Consider the following 5,894-nt stretch of genomic DNA (forward strand, 5'->3'; position numbering starts at 1 on the left):
TTCCTGTACATAGGGGGCAGTATTATAGTAGTTCTATTCTTGTACATAGGGGGCAGTATTATAGTAGTTATATTCTTGTACATAGGAGGCAGTATTATAGTAGTTATATTCTTGTACATAGGGGGCAGTATTATAGTAGTTCTATTCTTGTACATAGGGGACAGTAATATAGCAGTTATATTCTTGTACATAGGGGGCAGTATTATAGTAGTTATATTTTTGTACATAGGGGGCAGTATTATAGTAGTTCTATTCTTGTACATAGGGGACAGTAATATAGCAGTTATATTCTTGTACATAGGGGGCAGTATTATAGTAGTTATATTTTTGTACATAGGGGGCAGTATTATAGTAGTTATATTCTTGTACATAGGAGGCAGTATTATAGTAGTTATATTCTTGTACATAGGGGGCAGTATTATAGTAGTTCTATTCTTGTACATAGGGGACAGTAATATAGCAGTTATATTCTTGTACATAGGGGGCAGTATTATAGCAGTTATATTCCTGTACATAGGGGGCAGTATTATAGTAGTTATATTCTTGTACATAGGGGGCAGTATTATAGTAGTTCTATTCTTGTACATAGGGGGCAGTATTATAGTAGTTCTATTCTTGTACATAGGGGACAGTAATATAGTAGTTCTATTCTTGTACATAGGGGGAAGTATTATAGTAGTTCTATTCCTGTACATAGGGGGCAGTATTATAGTAGTTCTATTCCTGTACATAGGGGGCAGTATTATAGCAGTTATATTCCTGTACATAGGGGGCAGTATTATAGTAGTTATATTCTTGTACATAGGGGGCAGTATTATAGTAGTTATATTCTTGTACATAGGGGGCAGTATTATAGTAGTTATATTCTTGTAGATGGGAGGCAGTATTATAGTAGTTATATTCTTGTACATGGGAGGCGGTATTATAGTAGTTATATTCTTGTACATAGGGGGCGGTATTATAGTAGTTATTTTCTTGTACATAGGGGGCACTATTATAGTAGTTATATTCTTGTACATAGGGGGCAGTGTTATAGTAGTTATATTCTTGTACATTCATGTATATGCAGAGCAGTATTATAGTAGGTATATTATTATCGATAGGAGCGGTATTATATTATTTATATTCTTGTGGGGATCGTAGCAATGAACCTCTAAACTCTTAATAATCTATTCCCTTAATCACAGATTCTGTATACAGTTTATGAACTTATCATACAGTAGTTGGATTTATTAATATTACAGAATAGTCACACACGGCCATTGGGTGACTCTCTGATGCTCCGGTGGTGATTCTCAGGAGTTATGCAGTCAGGATTACAGACCTCGTGGTTGTCAGGAGTCATGTGCTGAGCTCCTGATCCAGAGCAGGCTAGGAGCTGGGAGCACGAGTCATCTTATGACCTGCACATACGCACAGCAGCTCCTTTCATCTGCCTGACACAATATCACATCCCGCAATGCCAAATCTATGCAACCAGAGGGACACCTTCAGGGCAAATGCTTGTCCCCCACATGGTTCACTCATTGAGCAGAATGCAGCAGAACCCGAGATGTCAATGTATCCCTAATTCTAATCATATCATGATGTGTTACATAGGACTGCTGGAATATCATGTTACCCTGGTCACATCAGCACAGGGTGGTCATTTTGATCCACGCTGGGGGGAAACAACTTAGAAACGGTCAAACATAGCAAGCTGCTGGCATTAATGAAAGACGACTTTGTAAGATTTCCTTTCTTTTCTCAGTCCGCCATTTTTGTCTGGTCCAAGGTCATCCCATCCTGTCGCCATTGGAGGGGAGCAAGAGATCACATGGCCATTGAAAGGGTACGAAAAACTCTAAACATAAGAATTCCATGAGAGGTGTAGTTATACACCACACTGACTTAGAGGGGGACAATAGACGTCTCTTCCTGGACAATGGGGTTCATCTGAAGACATATTTCTGCTGGACATGTAGGAGGCCGCAGAGAAAGCCATCTCTATGGTCCATGGGCGGGGGGCACAGCAATCCATGACATAGGTCACGTTGTCTGCTTTGGTGGAGGTTTTTTTCCGGTGATGCCAACAGATGATTGCCCACATATCTGCTGCCTCCCTGCAGTGGTCATTTGGGTGAAAGTGGGGTGAAAAAGACAGAGAATAATACAAAGGGGAAAAGAATGCTATTGTTTTTATTTTGTCATATGTTCAAAATTGCCTAAAATTTGTGTTGAAAAATAATTAATAAATGCTGTGACCTATCCACATTACCCAATATTTGGAGTTAAGGCATGTTTTTTTTATATCTGGACTGTCGGTAAGGTAATGGAACTCGTGAGACGGGTTCTTCAGTTCACAAATCCAGTCTGATGATGTGTTACATAGGACTGCTGGAATATCATCCCAATTCACAATAATAAAAATTGATTAAAGGGGTTATCCGGGTTTAAACATTTTTTTATGGCCGGGCTGGGGAGGGCTATTTAAACATAATAAACATGTACTTACCTCCTCCGGTGCTGCCGATGTCCCGCGCCGCGGCCCGTCTTCTCCGTGCGCCGGTTTCATTACACCGGCGCACAGGGAGCTTCCGGCCGGCCGGATGCTCCCATGCGCACCATCTCCCAGCGCTTACAACGCTGAGAGATAGGAACGGATGGGAGGAGCCGTCCACAACGCGGACCGGAAGCTCCCTGTGCGAATAGTATTATAAACCATAGATTATAGTTGGGGGTCTGGTACAGAATTTGCACTGGGGCCCATCAGCTTCAAGTTACGCCACTGAAGAATACAATAATAGACAAGTACCAGTTATATTTAATGGATTTGTTTAAAAACTGGATAAAAACCGTGATTTCCATTAGTGTCAGTTAGTTTAGCCATACGTTTTTTTATTCCTACTGTCCACTCATAAAACGGAAGGACTAACAGACATTAGTATCTTAAAGGATACTAAGGCCTCTTCCACACTAGCGTTGCGTTTCACGTCAGGGTGCAATGCGTGAAAAACTGACGTTTTTGGCTGCGTTTTTGTTCCATTTTTCCTTGGAGTAATTAGCGTTTTTGCGTTTCTCACGAGCGTGTTGTTAGCGTTTTTTTGCGTTTTCGGCGCATTTTTCACGCGCGATTCAATGGGAGACTCGAGCATTTTTCAAAGGGACCATGGTTTGGGATTAAAATGTGTTATTTAATTGAAAAATAATGTCTTCTGATAAGTTGCAAACATCTGCGATCTATTCTTCACTGTTCCGCGCGTATATTATCTCCCGACAATTTAGCAGATGTGAAGAACAGTGAAGAATAGAATAAAATCATTGTACACAGTGAACACAGTGAACACAGGATCATTTAAGATAAAAACACAGTGCAGAACACAGTGCAGAATAGATTACAGATGTTCGGCACATCTGCTTACTTATCGGGAGATACGCGCGGAACGGCGCGAACAAAATAGCATGTGAAGAACAATATATATGTGTGTGAAGAACACATTGCAGATGTTTAAATACATCTGCAATGTGTTCTTCACACATATATATTGTTCTTCACATGCTATTTTGGGCGCAACGTTCCGCGCGTATCTCCCGACAAGTAAGCAGATGTGCCGAACATCTGTAATCTATTCTGCACTGTGTTCTGCACTGTGTTTTTATCTTAAATGATCCTATGTTCACTGTGTACAATGATTTTATTCTATTCTTCACTGTTCTTCATTGTGTTTTTTTAATTAAATGCTCGATCGCGAGCAGGGGAAATAATGTTATTCTGGTCACCTAGCAACCCTTACGTTTAAAACGCATTGCACTCGCATTGCACTTGCAATGATTGCGAGTGCAATGCGTTCTTGATGCATCTCCATAGACTTGAATGGGGCGTGAAAAACGCGTGTGACCCGCAAAAATAGAGCATGCTGCGATTTTGACGCGCGTGTAAACGAACGCAAGCACGCGCGTTAAAAACGCTAATGGAGAAAGACCCATTGAATACAATGGGACAGAGTGCAATGCGAGTTCTGCGCGTCAAATGCACGCGCAGAACTCGCGCGTGAAAAACGCCAGTGTAGAAGGGGCTTAATGGACACAATTGCAAGTCCACAAAAAAAAGAAATCAATGGGAAAAAACAGATCCGTTAATCACCTATTTTTAGCAGAAACTGAAGCCAGAACACAGATGGGAACTGACCCTAATTTTGACAATCCTCCCGCTCCTATATAACCAATACATGAAGTTTTTGCAGTGAGTTAGCCCTTAGAAAATCTCAAATAGCATAATGAAAAAAAAAAAAAATGGATATAAAAAAAAAACGCATGCAGAAAATCCAAATTAAAAAAAATGCAAAAAACCCCCCCACTAAATAGACAATAAAACAAACTGAAGAAGTACTTATTGTAAGCAGATTACACGCATCGGTAACACAACCGAAACCGATGCACGTGACATCATTGGGCAGTGGCGATCCATTGCTATGAAGCTTCGGGTCCTACAAAGACCTGAGGCGGTCTCGTTTCATACCATTTATTATTGTATTAGATGATGTGCAAAATCCCCATATACTGCCGTTCTGTAGTATAGAAGTATTTGTTTGGTATGCAAAATAGTAAAAAAAAAAAAAAAAAAAAAAAGAACTATTTATAAAAGCTGAAAATTCAAATCACCCCCGTTTCCCTAAAACTGATATTAATCTACAATATAATTCATAAACATATTAGGTATCGCCGTGTCCCAAAACTTCCGATCTATCAAAATATTATAATAACGGTTATTCCTGGCGTGTAACCCCATAACGGATAATAGCGAAAACTTTTTTGCCATTCTGAAATATAAAAAAAAAGTCAATAAAAAGTCTGTACAGTCCTCAAAATGGTAGCATTGAAAAAGTCATCCAAAGTCGCAATAATGACCCCACCCACAGTTCCATACACCGAAGTATGAAAAAGTTATTAGTGCCAGAAGATGGCAAAATGACTTTTTTTTTTTGTACAGGTGGTTTTAATTTTCGTAAATCTATGAAAACATTATAAAACCTATACAGATTTGGTATCCCTGTGATCGTACCGACCCCCCAAAAAAAAAAAAAAAAAAAAGATACATGTCATCTGTAAAATCCAAGCCTAGAAGAAAATGGCGCAAATGTGTTTTTTCACTAATTTCACTGAATTAGAATTTTTTTTACCCACTTCCCAGTACATGGAATATTAAATATCGTCAATATGAAGTACAATTTTTTACGGAAAATCAAGCTCTCATACTGTTCTGTACATGGAAAAATTAAGTTGTGGATTTTTGAAGGTGGGGAGTGAAAAAAATGATATGAAAACTCAAAAACGTAAAAAGGGCCTTGGTGTTGTGGACGCGTTCACACGTTGCGCTTTGGTTGCGTTTTCATAGCTTTTTACAACAGCTGAGGAGAGGTGATTTGCCTATTTGACAATGCGTTTTGCATGCTTTAACGTTGCGTTAACAGTGATGTAATTAGGCAAATCACCTCTCCTCAGCTGTCGTAAGGCGTTTTAAACGCAATGAAAACGCAACCAAAGTGCAAAGTGTGAACGCCCTCTAAGGGATTAAACAATACAGGACATGGGGTCCTGGTTACTGGTTGCATGCGTTTGCATAGAAACGCATATGCGACCGGGTCATCATAGCAGTATGTGTGACCACACCCTAAGGAGCCTATGGGCGTGTTCACACGTTGCGTTTTGGTTGCGTTTGGAAACACATAACAGCAGCTGAGAAGAGATGATTTGCCCAATTACATTATTGTTAACATTTGCATTCCCAACGCACTGTAAATGAGATGTTCACGCATGTGTTTGTTAATGCAATGTTAACACACGTGTTAATGTTGTGATAACTGTTGCGATTTGTAAACGCAAATGTTAACAATGTAATTATAATGTACGGCAAA

The sequence above is a fragment of the Engystomops pustulosus genome, chromosome 2, assembly GCF_040894005.1.
Source record: "Engystomops pustulosus chromosome 2, aEngPut4.maternal, whole genome shotgun sequence".
Classification (NCBI taxonomy): domain Eukaryota; kingdom Metazoa; phylum Chordata; class Amphibia; order Anura; family Leptodactylidae; genus Engystomops; species Engystomops pustulosus.